This window comes from Kogia breviceps, chromosome 4 (assembly GCF_026419965.1).
Source record: "Kogia breviceps isolate mKogBre1 chromosome 4, mKogBre1 haplotype 1, whole genome shotgun sequence".
Lineage (NCBI taxonomy): Eukaryota > Metazoa > Chordata > Mammalia > Artiodactyla > Physeteridae > Kogia > Kogia breviceps.
The window spans coordinates 44951708-44968969 of NC_081313.1; positions in this window are offsets into that span (position 1 = coordinate 44951708).

Here is a 17262-nt window from a genome sequence, read left to right on the forward strand (position 1 = left end):
CATGCCACAAAAAAATCAAACCCTTGCTAGGATTGCAGTGTCTACCCTTGGTCTCCTCCTTTGTTGAAATATATGGGGAAACTTCAGTTCCACAAATATTTATTACATCCACTCTGAGCTAAGCACTTGAATATGAACATACCACCTAATGGACAGAAAGTTGACTAAGGCCTATTACAGTGAAAGATGCAGATAAAGAGACAGATCATTTGAGTCCACGTGATAAATGCATGATTGGGGAAAATACAGAAAGAAATAGCTGATCCAGTGAGAGAGGTCTGCAGTAAAGACTGTTTAGGAAAGAGAGCCAAGGCACCCTAGAGGAAATACCCTGGGAGCTGACTCTGCAAAGGTGACAGGTAATTAGCCAGGTGAAAAGGGGTAAATGTTCTGATGGAGAGAAAGCATGAACAAAGAGACAGCAAGGAAGGCAGCAGAGGCTGTACAGATGTAAGGCTGAAGTGAGGAAGGCATGAGGGGCTGGGACTGAGGCCAGAAGATCCCTGGAAAGGGATGGAGGTTTTATCCCATAGATGTTAAGAAATTGCTGAAGGGTTTTAGGCCAGAACATGATAAAGACAAATTAGTATTTTTGAGAAACTGCTACAATATCTGGGTAGAAAATTTGGGCTTAAAAGTGATACAACTAGAGGTAAGGCAACTAGTTAGTGTCTGTTGTAGTTGTTCAGAAGAGGAGTGACTTGGGTTGGTACTTACAAAGTGGCAGTGGGGAACAGCTTTGAAAAACATGTAAGTGACCTGCCTTGGTGTCTAGATGAACTTTAAGATTTTAGATACTGTTTTTAAGAGGAAAGTTAGAAAGTAAAATTCTTTTTTTTCTCTGGGCACATAGTTCTTTATTGCTACTATAGCAAAGCACCACACACTTTGTGCCTTCAAAAGACATAAACTTCTTATCTTAGAGTTCTGGAGGTCAGAAGTCTGAAATCAGTTAGAAAATAAAGTCCTTAAGGACAAATTGTAGTAATTATACTTATTACACCTGAAAATAACAATCCATGACATTTGGTAAGCACTAAAGCAAATAACCAGGAGTTAAGGTAAAGTAATGGGGGGAGGGGGTAAGGTGAGGAAAAAAGATAAGGAAGTAAAAAATTAAGAGTTTTTAAAAGGAGTAAAAAAAATGTACTCAAAGTAAGTTTATACCAGTGATATAATTATTATTTTTACTAGAATTAATTGTCGAAGAACTAACATAGAGTCTGTGTGCAAACTTGCTCCTTTTTTATGTGAAACTGTCTTGTGCCTGTTAGGGAACTGTATACAGGATAGTACTCAGTGCATGATCATTGATAGAAGACAAAATGGAGGGTAAAAGAGAAAAGCAGGTTGAAGAGGTAAAAATATGTCCACAAGAAAACAAACTGAATAATAATAGGAATGCTTAAAGAAACATTTCTCAATAGTCAGGATTATCAGACACCAAAAAATGGAAGTAACTTCATTAAAGTGTTCAAAAGCTGGGATACTGGAGTCCTAGAGCCTTGGTGGGGATCTTAACTCTACAGGTTAATAGCTGCATGAACTTGAGCCACTTCCTTAACTACTCTGAGCCTCAGAATCCCCACATGTAAGATGGTGGAAAATACTGAGTTAGTAGCTACCTTATTAGGCTTGGTGGGGATTAAATGTTTTTGTACATATAAAGTGCTTAGAATAGTACCTGCTACAAAGTAAGCATCATTTCATATTGGCTGTTTATTAATGTTATTGGAGCTGGAATTTGTTGAAGACGGTGGTATTTCCTGTTCTTATTTATTTATTCTTATTAGTCATCCATTTTATCCACATCAGTGTATACATGTCAATCCCAATCTCCCAATTCGTCACACCACCGCCCCCAGCCCCCGCTGCTTTCCCCCCTAGATGTCCATATGGTTTTTCTCTACTTCTGTGTCTCAATTTCTGCTCTGCAAACCAGTTCATCTGTACCATTTTTCTAGGTTCCACATATATGTGTTAATATACGATATTTGTTTTTCTCTTTCTAACTTACTTCACTCTGTATGACAGTCTCTAGATTCATCCACATCTTTACAAATGACCCAATTTAGTTCCTTTTTATGGCTGAGTAATATTACATTCTATATATGTACCACATTTTCTTTATCTATTCATCTGTCACTGGGCATTTAGATTGCTTCCATGACCTGGCTATTGTAAATAGTGCTGCAATGAACATTGGGTTGCATGTGTCTTTTTGAATGACGGTTTTCTCTCGGTATTTGCACAGTAGTGGGATTGCTGGGTCATATGTTAATTCTATTTTTAGTTTTTTAAGGCACCTCCATACTGTTCTCCATAGTGGCTGGATCAATTTACATTCCCACCAACAGTGCAAGAGGGTTCCCTTTTCTCCACACCCTCTCCTGCATTTGTTGTTTGTACATTTTCTGGTGATGCCCATTCTAACTGGTGTGAGGTGATACCTCATTGTAGTTTTGATTTAAATTTCTCTAATAAATAGTGATGTTAAGCAACTTTTCATGTGCTTCTCGGCCATCTGTATGTCTTCTTGGGAGAAATATCTATTTAGGTCTTCTGCACATTTTTGGAATATTGTTTTATTAATATTGAGCTGCATGAGCTGTTTATATATTTTGGAGATTAATTCTTTGCCCAGTGATTCATTTGCAAATATTTTCTCCCATTCTCAGTGTTGTCTTTTCATCTTCTTTATGGTTTCCTTTGCTATGCAAAAGGTTTTAAGTTTCATTAGGTCCCATTTGTTTATTTTTGGCTTTATTTCCATTACTCTAGGAGGTGGGTCAAAAAGGATATCGCTGTGATTTATGTCAAAGAGTGTTCTTCTTATATTTTCCTCTAAGAGTTTTATAGTGCCCAATCTTACATTTAGGTCTCTAATCTAATTATGAGTCTCTAATTTTGATGTTACTTTCTGGTATGGTGTAAGGGAGTGTTCTAATTTCATTCTTTTACATGTAGTTGTCCAGTTTTCCCAGCACAACCTATTGAAGATACTGTCTTTTCTCCATTGTATATCCTTGCCTCCTTTGTCATAGATTAGTTAACCATAGGTGTGTGGTTTTATCTCTGGGTTTTCCATTCTGTTCCATTGATCTATATTTCAGTTTTTGTGTCAGTACCATATTGTCTTGATTACTATAGCTTTGTAGGACAGTCTGAAGTCAGGGAGTCTGATTCCTCCAGCTCCGTTTTTTTCCCTCAGGACTGCTTTGGCTATTCGGGTTCTGTTGTGTCTCCATACAAACTTTAAGACTTTTTATTCTAGTTCCATAAAAAATGCCATTGGTAATTTGACAGGGATTGCATCAAATCTGTAGATTGCTTTGAGTAGTATAGTCATTTTCACAATATTGATTCTTCCAATGCAAGAACATGGTATATCTCTCCATCTGTTGGTATCAACTTTAATTTCTTTCATCAGTGTCGTATAGTTTTCTGCATACAGATCCTTTGTCTGCTTAGGTAGGCTTATTCCTAGGTATTTTATTCTTTTTGTTGCAATGGTAAATAGGAGTGTTTCCTTAATTTCTCTTTCAGATTTTCCATCATTAGTGTATAGGAATGCAAGAGATTTCTGTGCATTAATTTGGTATCCTGCAACTCTGCCAAATTCATTGATTCGCTCTAGGAGTTTTTAGGTGGCATCTTTAGGATTCTCTATGTATAGTATCATGTCATCTACAAACAGTGACAGTTTTACTTATTCTTTTCCAATTTGTATTCATTTATTTCTTTTTCTTCTGTGATTGCCATGGCTAGGACTTCAAAACCTATGGTGAATAATAGTGGTGAGAGTGGACCTCCTTGTCTTATTCCTGATCTTGAGGAAATTCTTTCAGTTTTTCACCATTGAGAGCGATGTTTGCTGTGAGTTTGTCATATATGGCCTTTATTATGTTGAACTAGATACCCTCTATGCCCACTCTCAAGAGAGTTTTTATCATAAATGGGTGTTGAATTTTGTTGAAAGCTTTTTCTGCATCTATTGAGATGATCATATTGTTTTTATTCTTCAATTTGTTAGTATGGTGTATCACATTGATTGATTTGCATATATTAAAGAATGCTTGCATCTCTGGGATAAATCCCACTTGATCATTATGTATGATCCTTTTAATGTGTTGTTGGATTCTGTTTGCTAGTATTTTGTTGAGGATGTTTGCACTATATTCATCAGGGATATTGGCCTGTAATTTTCTTTTTTTGTCTGAGTTTTGTATCAGGGTGATGCTGGCCTCATAGGAAGTTTGGAAATGTTCATTCCTCTACAATTTTTGGGAAGAGTTTTAGAAAGATAGGTGTTAGCTCTTCTCTCAATGTTTGATAGAATTCACCTGTGAAGCCATCTGATCCTGGACTTTTGTTTCTTGGAAGATTTTTAATCACAGTTTCAATTTCATTACTTGTGATTGGTCTGGTCATATCTTCTATTTCTTCCTGGTTCAGTCTTGGAAGGTTATACCTTTCTAAGAATTTGTCCATTTCTTCCAGGTTGTCCATTTTATTGGCATAGAATTGCTTATAGTACTCTCTTAGGATGCGCTGTATTTCTGCAGTGTCTGTTGTAACTTCTCTCTTTTCATTTCTAGTTTTATTTATTTGAGTCCTCTCCCTCTTTTTCTTGATGAGTCTGGCTAATGGTTTATCAATTTGGTTTATCTTGTCAAAGAACCAGCTTTTAGTTTTATTGATCTTTGCTATTGTTTTCTTTGTTTCTATTTCATTTATTTCTGCTCTGATCTTTATGATTTCTTTCCTTCTGCTAAGTTTGGGTTTTGTTTGTTCCTCTTTCCCTAGTTCCTTAAGGTGTAAGGTTAGATTGTTTATTTGAGATTTTTCTTGTTTCTTGAGGTAGGCTTGTATAGCTATAAACTTCCCTCTTAGAATTGCTTTTGCTGCATCCCGTAGGTTCTTGATCATCGTGATTTCATTGTCACTTGTCTCTATGTATTTTTTGATTTCTACTTTAATTTCTTCAGTGATCACTTGGTTATTTAGTACGTATTGTTTAGCCTCCATGTGGTTGTGTGTTCATTTTTTTCCCTGTAATTGGTTTCTAAACTCATAGCATTGTGGTCAGAAAGGATGCCTGATATGATTTCAATTTTCTTAAATTTATTGATGCTTGATTTGTGATGCAAGATGTGATCTGTCCTGGAGAATATTCCATGCCCACTTAAGAAGAAAGTGTAATCTGCTGTTTTGGGATGGAATATCTGATAAATATCAAAGAAATCTATCTGGTCTATTGTGTCATTTAAAGCATATGTTTCCTTATTTCTTTTCATTTTGGATGATCAGTCCATTGGTGTAAATGAGGTGTTGAAGTCCCTCACTATTACTGTGTTACTGTTGATCTCCTCTTTTATAGAGATTAGCCGTTGCCTTATGCATTGAGGTGCTCCTATTTTGGATGCATATATATTTATAATTGTTATATCTTCTTGATGTATTGATCCCTTGATCATTATGTAGTGCCCTTCCTTTTCTCTTGTAACATTCTTTATTTTAAAGTCTATTTTACCTGATATGAGTATTGCTACTCCAGCTTTCCGTTGATTTCCATTTACATGGAATATCTTTTTCCATCCCCTCACTTTCAGTCTGTATGTGTCCCTAAGTCTGAAGTGGGTCTCTTGAAGACAGCATATATATGGGTCTTGTTTTTGTATCCATTGAGCAAGCCTGTGTCTTTTCATTGGAGCATTTAATCCATTCAAGTTTAAGGTAATTATTGATATGTATGTTACTATGACCATTTTCTTAATTGTTTTGGGTTTGTTTTTGTAGGTCCTTTTCTTCTCTTGTGTTTCCCACTTAGAGAAGTTCCTTTAGCATTTGTTGTAGAGCCGGTTTGGTTGTGCTGAATTCTCTTAGCTTTTGCTTGTCTGTAAAACTTTTGATTTCTCCATCGAATCTGAATGAGATCCTTGCCTGGTAGAGGTATCTTGGTTGTAGGTTCTTCCCTTTCATCACTTTAAGTATATCATGCCCCTCCCTTCTGGTTTGTTGAATTTCTGCTGAGAAATCAGCTGTTGAAAACCTTATGGGAGTTCCCTTGTATGTTATTTGTTGTTTTTCCCTTGTTGTTTTCAATAATTTTTCTTTGTCTTTAAGTTTTGCCAATTTGATCACTATGTGCCTCGGTGTGTTTCTCCTTGGGTTTATCCTGTATGGGACTCTCTGCGCTTCCTGGACTTAGGTGGCTATTTCCTTTCCCATGTTAGGGAAGTTTTCGACTATAATCTCTTCAAAGAGTTTCTCAGGTCGTTTCTCTCTCTTCTCCTCTGGGACCCTTATAATGCAAATATTGTTGCGTTTAATGTTGTCTCAGAGGTCTCTTAGGCTTTCTTCATTTCTTTTCATTCTTTTTCCTTTATTCTGTTCCACAGTGGTGAATTCCACCATTCTGTCTTCCAAGTCACTTATCCATTCTTCTGCCTCAGTTATTCTGCTATTGATTCCTTCTAGTGTAGTTTTCATTTCAGTTATTGTATTGTTCATCTCTGTTTCTTTGTTCTTTAATTCTTCTGGATCTTTGTTAAACATTTCTTGCATCTTCTTGATCCATTCATTTTCTGAGGTCCTGGATCATCTTCACTATCATTATTCTGAATTCTTTTTCTTTAAGATTGCGTATCTCCATTTCATTTAGTTGTTTTTCTGGGGTTTTATCTTGTTCCTTCATCTGGTACATAGTCCTCTGCCATTTCATCTTGTCTACCTTTCTGTGAATATGGTTTTTGTACCACAGACTGCAGGATTGGAGTTCTTCTTGCTTCTGTTTGTTCTTGTATATTGTTTGTTGAGGTTGTTGGAGGAGATGGGAACAGTTTCCAGTTTTTGTTTGCGACCAAGTCAATGATTTTGAGGGTCTTATCATTCTAAGGAATTGATTTATAGGCAGTCACCTGATAGTCTTACCCATCACCTCCAGTCAAAATGTGCAGGTATTTTGAAGTGACAGTCAATCACCCAGGAATGTCATTTGCTCACAGCCAAGTCCATGAAGCAAGAAAGGCTACCTGTTCCTCCATAGGAAATGTACTTCCTTCCTAGTCAATTTACAACTACAGCCACAGGACAGAGAAGGTTTGGGATCCATGGTCTGTAGGTGCCTTAGTTTACTGAGAGACATTGTGATTGTTCTCTAAACAATTAATCAAAATGCAATCATGGTAGATTTGTTGAATTGGTTTTAGCCGAATTTAGCTCAGTATTAAGAAAAGATGATCATTTTTGGCAGCTGCAGACAAAGTACAAAATATTAGGACATACAAGACTAATTTGAATTCCATTGCATGGAATCTGCAAATTATCATTTGCCTTTGAAATGAGCTACTGGCTGAGCCCTTTGAAATGGCTGCCAGACACATGCAAAATGACCCAATTCAAAGGGATTATTTCTGTACCAAAAGATCTAAGGCATAAGTGTTTGCTTTAGTGAGTATAATTGTGTTCAGTGAAGCAATGACAGGGAAGAAATGCAGCCATTTTGCAGGGAAATTATGCTTTCTGTTTCATGGGCTCTTTTAAACATAGAAAAAACAAGAGAAATCACATTTCTAAACTGCAATTTGCCTTAACTGGTGCATACTTCAATTAATGCAACTAGAGGTACACCTTAGAAAAATAAGGTTTTAACGAAAAACCAGCTGCTTGTTTTGGCACCAGATGTCACCAAAGGTGCTGACTGAAGAAACTCTTTACCTATTGACTTCACTCTTCTCTTTTCCGATGTACTTACCAACTGTGATGCTTTCAGCTTCTAAAAGCCAAAGAATTCCCTAGTTAACTGTAAAATGTGATATCCTTCTACATTCCACTAAAGTTTTAGGGTATGTGTGCATATGTGGTTTGATTTGTACATGGTTAGAAGTAACATTATGGAGGATACCTTCTTTTAATATGACTCTTCTCTTTTGGATAGGGAGGCTATCACAGGGCAGAAAAAGAGAAACTCAAAAGTGTATGTGTGTCTGTATGCATTTGTGTGTGTGTATCATTTGTTCCTAATAATATGTTAGGCACTCTGACAGACTATCACAAAAAGGGCATTTTATGTAATTAAAATATCTCCTAGCACTTGTATCAGAATGCTATTTTTTTTTTCAGCAAACAACCAAAAATTTCCCCTCTACTAGGGCTCATCTCTCCTTCAACTGTCTGTCCCCTCCAACTCTCCTCCACCAGCACTCCTAATTCCTTCATCCTATTTCTACATCCTTTTTTCAGTGTTCCTTAAACAGGTATGGTTAAAAAAGCATTTGCTAATCTAATGTTATAAAGCTTTCCAAAGTCCTAGCAATCAATAATATTTACTGAGATTCACATTGTGTCCAACACTTCTCTGTGTTCTCAGGAGTAATCCTGGCGCTCAAGGTGTTCACACACTGGGGGGAAAATGCAACTTATCTTGAATCACAAAACCTGAGAGTTGAAAGAAGCTGAGAAGCTATCTGATCAGCCTTGCTCCTCCAAGGAGGTATTCTCTCTGCCACATGTGATAAACTGTCACTGACCCAGGCTCTTGGGCTTCCTAGGATGGGGAATTCACTGCCATTGACAGATCTAGTTAGCACACAATTCTCCCAAATAATGGGATGACATTGGATTTCTTATGTCTTTTCCTATTGGCCCTAATTATGCTAAGATGATTCTTCTTCCACACATGAGCTTTTCAAATACTGAAAATTTCTAATATTATCAGAGGTATATCTTAGACTATTTCTTCTCACTTCTTATACTTTCCATGAACAGTCTCAGTTATCCTGTGTTTTTTAAATTCTCAATATCAGGATGACTCCTAAATGTTTATCCCCAGCTCAGTTCTCTCTTGAGCATCAGATCTGAGTGTCCATTTGTTTACTACCTCTGTGTCCTGCACCGCCTTTATTACCTCCTTCTGGCCCCAAACCTGTCTCTTCCTGGGTCCCTGTGTTAGTGTCACCTCCACCTATCTAGTTGCTCAAACCTTGGAGTCATCTTTGGTTCCCCATTCCCTCCCTGTCCCATGCTAGAAACAGAAAGAGCCATTAAGGATTTTCAAATACTGAAGTGACATAACAAAACGAATTTTTTAAAGAAAAAATAATCTGTAGTAATATATCAAACAGATTAGAGATGGATGGATTTCATGTAAGGAGAGCAGAAAGGAAGCAGGTTTTGCAAGCAGTAATATAGAGGTGAATGGATGAGTGTTTGGACAAGAAATTTGGAAATAAAAGCAGCAAGAGACAGATTAGAAGACATTATAAAGAAAGAAGCACTATGACAATTCATACATGGATATAATATAAAGTAATATAAACTAAATCTGACTGGCTTCAAAACAGAGCCAAGAGACCGCAGTGCGGGCAAAGCATGTCTGCACACGGCCGCCTCTACCATCTTGAATTGCAGTGTTGGGTACAACCGTTGAGCATGAGGAACTCTGGCCTGAAGTGCTGGAGGTGAAGTCTCTGCACGTGGCACCCTATGAGCAAGTGAAACTAGACGAAGCACTGAGGAAAGAAAAAACTGCCCCGGGCCTCCCCAGGTGACCCTCCAAGACCAGCAAGTGCACATGTGACTTGTGGCCAGCAGTTTGGAAAGCACAGGTCTGGAGAGCAGGAGAGGAACAGGAAGACTATCCAGATTAAGAAAACAACAACTGATGGTGGACCAAGATGGTGGAGTAGAAGGAAGTGTGCTCACACCCTCTTGCAAGAACACCAGAATCACAACTAGCTGCTGGACAATCATTGACAGGAAAACACTGGAACTCACCAAAAAAGATACCCCACATCCAAAGACAAAGGAGAAGCCACAATGAGACGGTAGGAGGGGTGCAATCACAGTAAAATCAAATCGCATAACTGCTGGGTGGGTGATTCACAGACTGGAGAACACTTATACCACAGAAGTCCACCCACTGGAGTGAAGGTTCTGAGCCCCATGTCAGGTTTTTGAACCTGGGGGTCCAGCAACAGGAGGAGGAAATCCTAGAGAAACAGACTTTGAAGTCTAGTGGGATTTCATTGCAGGACTTCGACAGGACAGGGGGGAAACAGAGACTCCACTCTTGGAGGGCACACACAAAGTAGTGTGTGCATTGTGACCCAGGGGAAGGAGCACTGATCACAGGGACTGAACTAGACTTACCTGCTAGTGTTGGAGGGTCTCCTGTAGAGGCAGAGGGTGGCTGTGGCTCATTGTGAGGACAAGGAAACTGGCAGCAGAGGTTCTGGGAAGTACTCCTTGGTGTGAGCCCTCCGAGTTTGAGATTAGCCCAACCAAAGGCTCCAGTGTTGGGTTGCCTTATGCCAAACAACCATTAAGGAGGGAATCCAGCCCCAACCACCAGCAGTCAAGTGGATTAAAGTTTTACTGAGCTCTTCCCACCTGAGCAAGGGTCAACTCTACCCACCACAAGTCCCTGCCATCAAAAAACTTGCACAAGCCTCTTAGATAGACTTATCCAGCAGAGAGTAAACAGCAGAAGCAACCAAAACTCCAATCCTGCAGTCTGTGGAACAAAAACCATATTCACAGAAAGGTAGACAAGATGAAATGGCAGAGGGCTATGTACCAGATGAAGGAACAAGATAAAACCCCAGAAAAACAACTAAATGAAATGGAGATACGCAATCTTAAAGAAAAAGAATTCAGAATAATGATAGTGAAGATGATCCAGGACCTCAGAAAATGAATGGATCAAGAAGATGCAAGAAATGTTTAACAAAGATCCAGAAGAATTAAAGAACAAAGAAACAGAGATGAACAATACAATAACTGAAATGAAAACTACACTAGAAGGAATCAATAGCAGAATAACTGAGGCAGAAGAATGGATAAGTGACTTGGAAGACAGAATGGTGGAATTCACCACTGTGGAACAGAATAAAGGAAAAAGAATGAAAAGAAATGAAGAAAGCCTAAGAGACCTCTGAGACAACATTAAACGCAACAATATTTGCATTATAAGGGTCCCAGAGGAGAAGAGAGAGAAACGACCTGAGAAACTCTTTGAAGAGATTATAGTCGAAAACTTCCCTAACATGGGAAAGGAAATAGCCACCTAAGTCCAGGAAGCGCAGAGAGTCCCATACAGGATAAACCCAAGGAGAAACACACCGAGGCACATAGTGATCAAATTGGCAAAACTTAAAGACAAAGAAAAATTATTGAAAACAACAAGGGAAAAACAACAAATAACATACAAGGGAACTCCCATAAGGTTTTCAACAGCTGATTTCTCAGCAGAAATTCAACAAACCAGAAGGGAGGGGCATGATATACTTAAAGTGATGAAAGGGAAGAACCTACAACCAAGATACCTCTACCAGGCAAGGATCTCATTCAGATTCGATGGAGAAATCAAAAGTTTTACAGACAAGCAAAAGCTAAGAGAATTCAGCACAACCAAACCGGCTCTACAACAAATGCTAAAGGAACTTCTCTAAGTGGGAAACACAAGAGAAGAAAAGGACCTACAAAAACAAACCCAAAACAATTAAGAAAATGGTCATAGTAACATACATATCAATAATTACCTTAAACTTGAATGGATTAAATGCTCCAATGAAAAGACACAGGCTTGCTCAATGGATACAAAAACAAGACCCATATATATGCTGTCTTCAAGAGACCCACTTCAGACTTAGGGACACATACAGACTGAAAGTGAGGGGATGGAAAAAGATATTCCATGTAAATGGAAATCAACGGAAAGCTGGAGTAGCAATACTCATATCAGGTAAAATAGACTTTAAAATAAAGAATGTTACAAGAGAAAAGGAAGGGCACTACATAATGATCAAGGGATCAATACATCAAGAAGATATAACAATTATAAATATATATGCATCCAAAATAGGAGCACCTCAATGCATAAGGCAACGGCTAATCTCTATAAAAGAGGAGATCAACAGTAACACAGTAATAGTGAGGGACTTCAACACCTCATTTACACCAATGGACTGATCATCCAAAATGAAAAGAAATAAGGAAACATATGCTTTAAATGACACAATAGACCAGATAGATTTCTTTGATATTTATCAGATATTCCATCCCAAAACAGCAGATTACACTTTCTTCTTAAGTGGGCATGGAATATTCTCCAGGACAGATCACATCTTGCATCACAAATCAAGCATCAATAAATTTAAGAAAATTGAAATCATATCAGGCATCCTTTCTGACCACAATGCTATGAGTTTAGAAACCAATTACAGGGAAAAAAATGAACACACAACCACATGGAGGCTAAACAATACGTACTAAATAACCAAGTGATCACTGAAGAAATTAAAGTAGAAATCAAAAAATACATAGAGACAAGTGACAATGAAATCACGATGATCAAGAACCTACGGGATGCAGCAAAAGCAATTCTAAGAGGGAAGTTTATAGCTATACAAGCCTACCTCAAGAAACAAGAAAAATCTCAAATAAACAATCTAACCTTACACCTTAAGGAACTAGGGAAAGAGGAACAAACAAAACCCAAACTTAGCAGAAGGAAAGAAATCATAAAGATCAGAGCAGAAATAAATGAAATAGAAACAAAGAAAACAATAGCAAAGATCAATAAAACTAAAAGCTGGTTCTTTGACAAGATAAACCAAATTGATAAACCATTAGCCAGACTCATCAAGAAAAAGAGGGAGAGGACTCAAATAAATAAAACTAGAAATGAAAAGAGAGAAGTTACAACAGACACTGCAGAAATACAGCGCATCCTAAGAGAGTACTATAAGCAATTCTATGCCAATAAAATGGACAACCTGGAAGAAATGGACAAATTCTTAGAAAGGTATAACCTTCCAAGACTGAACCAGGAAGAAATAGAAGATATGACCAGACCAATCACAAGTAATGAAATTGAAACTGTGATTAAAAATCTTCCAAGAAACAAAAGTCCAGGATCAGATGGCTTCACAGGTGAATTCTATCAAACATTGAGAGAAGAGCTAACACCTATCTTTCTAAAACTCTTCCCAAAAATTGTAGAGGAATGAACATTTCCAAACTTCCTATGAGGCCAGCATCACCCTGATACAAAACTCAGACAAAAAAAGAAAATTACAGGCCAATATCCCTGATGAATATAGTGCAAACATCCTCAACAAAATACTAGCAAACAGAATCCAACAACACATTAAAAGGATCATACATAATGATCAAGTGGGATTTATCCCAGAGATGCAAGCATTCTTTAATATATGCAAATCAATCAATGTGATACACCATACTAACAAATTGAAGAATAAAAACAATATGATCATCTCAATAGATGCAGAAAAAGCTTTCAACAAAATTCAACACCCATTTATGATAAAAACTCTCTTGAGAGTGGGCATAGAGGGTATCTAGTTCAACATAATAAAGGCCATATATGACAAACTCACAGCAAACATCGCTCTCAATGGTGAAAAACTGAAAGAATTTCCTCAAGATCAGGAATAAGACAAGGAGGTCCACTCTCACCACTATTATTCACCATAGGTTTTGAAGTCCTAGCCATGGCAATCACAGAAGAAAAAGAAATAAATGAATACAAATTGGAAAAGAATAAGTAAAACTGTCACTGTTTGTAGATGACATGATACTATACATAGAGAATCCTAAAGATGCCACCTAAAAACTCCTAGAGCGAATCAATGAATTTGGCAGAGTTGCAGGATACCAAATTAATGCACAGAAATCTCTTGCATTCCTATACACTAATGATGGAAAATCTGAAAGAGAAATTAAGGAAACACTCCTATTTACCATTGCAACAAAAAGAATAAAATACCTAGGAATAAGCCTACCTAAGCAGACAAAGGATCTTTATACAGAAAACTATACGACACTGAAGAAAGAAATTAAAGATGATACCAACTGATGGAGAGATATACTATGTTCTTGCATTGGAAGAATCAACATTGTGAAAATGACTATACTACCCAAGACAATCTACAGATTTAATGCAATCCCTATCAAATTACCAATGGCATTTTTATGGAAATAGAACAAAAAATCTTAATATTTGTATGCAGACACAAAATACCTCGAATAGCCAAAGCAGTCTTGAGGGAAAAAAATGGAGCCGGAGGAATCAGGTTCCCTGACTTCAGACTATACTACAGAGCTACAGTAATCAAGACAATATGGTACTGGCACAAAAACAGAAATATAGATCAATGGAATAGGATAGAAAGCCCAGAGATAAACCCACGCACCTATGGTCAACTAATCTATGACAAAGGAGGCAAGGATATACAATGAAGAAAAGACAGTCTCTTCAATAACTGGTGCTGGGAAAACTGGACAGCAACATGTAAAAGAGTGAAATTAGAACACTCCCTAACACCATACATAAAAATAAATTCAAAATAGATTAAATACCTAAATATAAGACCAGACACTATAAAACTCTTAGAAGAAAACATAGGAAGAACACTCTGACATAAATCACAGCAAATTCTTTTTTGATCTACCTCCTAGAGTAATGGAGATTAAAACAAAAATAAACAAATGGGATCTAAGGAAACTTCACATCTTTTTCACAGCAAAGGAAACCATAAACAAGATGAAAAGACAACCCTCCGAATGGCAGAAAATATTTGCAAATGAATCAACAGACAAAGGATTAATCTCCAAAATATATAAACAGCTCATGCAGCTCAATATTAAAAAAACAAACAACCCAATCCAGAAATGGGCAGAAGACCTAAATAGACATTTCTCCAAAGAAGATATACAGATTGCCAACAAACACATGAAAATGTGCTCAACATCACTAATTATTAGAGAAATGCAATCAAAACTACAGTGAGGTATCACCTCACACCAGTTAGCATGGGCTTCATCAGAAAATCTACAAACATCAAATGCTGGAGAGGGTGTGGAGAAAAGGGAACCCGCTTGCACTGTTGGCAGGAATGTAAATTGATCCAGCCACTATGGAGAACAGTATGGAGGTTCCTTAAAAAACTAAATATAGAATTACCATATGATCCAGCAATGCCACTACTGTGCATGTACCCAGAGAAAACTATCATTCAAGAAGACACATGCACCCCGATGTTCATTTCAACACTATTTACAATAGCCAGGTCATGGAACAACCTAACTGCCCATCGACAGACAAATGGATAAAGAAGATGTGGTACATATATACAATGGAATATTACTCAGCCATAAAAATGAACAAAATTCGGTCATTTGTTGATTCGTGGATGGACCTAGACACCATCATACAGAGTGAAGTAAGTCAGAAAGAGAAAAACAAATATCATATATTAACGCATATATGTGGTACCTAGAAAAATGGTACATATGAACCGGTTTGCCAGACAGTAATTGAGACACATATATAGAGAACAAACGTATGGACACCAAGGCAGGAAAGCCACGGGCGGGTGGGTGTGGTGGTGTGATGAATTGGGAGATTGGGATTGACATGTGTACACTGATGTGGATAAAATTCATGACTAACAAGAACCTGCTGTATAAAAAAATAAATAAAATAAAATTCAAAAATTCAAAAAAAAAGCCTGAATCATCTACTTGAAATCTTATCATTAGCCATTTCAAATCTCTCTTCTTCTGTAAGGAACAGTCATTCACAATCAATAACTTTAAAATTCTCTTTCCATGCTCTGCTTCTAATTCTCCTCAGTATGGGAGATGTGAGAAACAGGAGTTGTATTTTTGTTCTCATTTTTTGAGATCTACAGCAGGTTATTTCCTACAGTGAGTGACTGGGGAGAATCCCAGTCTAGTTTATGGGATATGAGCTTCAGTGATACTAATATCTCACTTTGAAGATAATTTCATATGCAAATAATTCTCATGGGTAGGAACTTCTATCACATATTTGAACAGTAGCTTTCATGAGACTGAATAATTATTTTGAACAAACAGTGTTATTTAACTTTAGGTGGGGTAATAATGATGATCCCTAATAGATGCACGTTATTTAGCTGAATTATATGAGGAAACCAATTGCTGAGAATATTTTACAAGCTCAGAATAATAGAGCTCAGTTTCGTTGTCAGCTGGTGTTGACAAGACAGGTACCAACTGGATATTTTAAATGTTGGTTGAGCCTCATGAGAAATACGATACTGAAATGTAGTTGAGACAAGTTGGTCAAAACATTTTTTCCCTCTTTGATGAGCTGGGATTTGGCTTATTCTAATATTACATATTTTATGCCTTGAAACCTGAAAGTTCAGTATAGAATAAAAATGATGTAGCAATAGAGAAATCATAGGTGTCAAACCTATTGGACATTTCAGGATTCTACATCTTTTAAGGTAAATTATTTTAGCAACTAACTCTAACATAAAAACAAGAAAGGATCCAGAAGTCAATAATCTGATTTTTTTATTGAGAATATCCTATAAACCTATCATGGGCCTAAATGCTATGTGACGTGTGACATTTGAGTAGTGCTCCAAAAAACTTGCATGGGAATTATTTTATTTGATCCTCATGAAAATTCTACAAAGTAGTTAAAGCAAGTAACATTAGAAATCATACATGGATAAATTGAAGTTCAAAGAGCTCTGTAACCTGCCCAAGACTATGGAGTCAGTAAGCAGTGGTATAAGGACTCCAACTAGATATTCTGTGCTTTTCCCTGAAGAACATATTACTTCCCAAGGCAAGCCAAGATTAACCCTCAACAAAATAAGTTCATATGTTAGTTTAGTTTTTAAGACTGAGGCACAGGAAGAAGTAAGTCAGAGAAAGACAAATACCGTATGATATCACTTATATGTGGCACCTAAAATATGTTACAGATGAACTTATTTACAAAACAGAAACTGACTCACAGACATAGGAAACAAACTTATATTTACAAAAGGAAAAGAGGGTGGCGGGGGGGATAACTTAGGAATTTGGGATTAACAGAGACACACTACCATATATAAAGTAGATAACCTAGCAAAGACCCTACTGTTATAGCACAGGGAACTATATTCAGTATTTTGTAATAACCTGTAATGAAAAAGGATATGAAAAAGAATATATATATATATATATATATATATGTAATCACTAAATCACTTTCACTTTGCTGGGCACTTGAAACTAACACGACATTGTAAATCAACCATACCATACTTCAATAAAAATTAAAAATTATTGAGGCACGGGAAATAGAAGAAAAAGAAAAAAAACAAATCAAGGCCAAATATTGTTGGTTATGGGATTATTTTAGTGCAGTGTTTCTGGTTCAGGTTTGGCTCCAAAACTTACATTATTTATTCT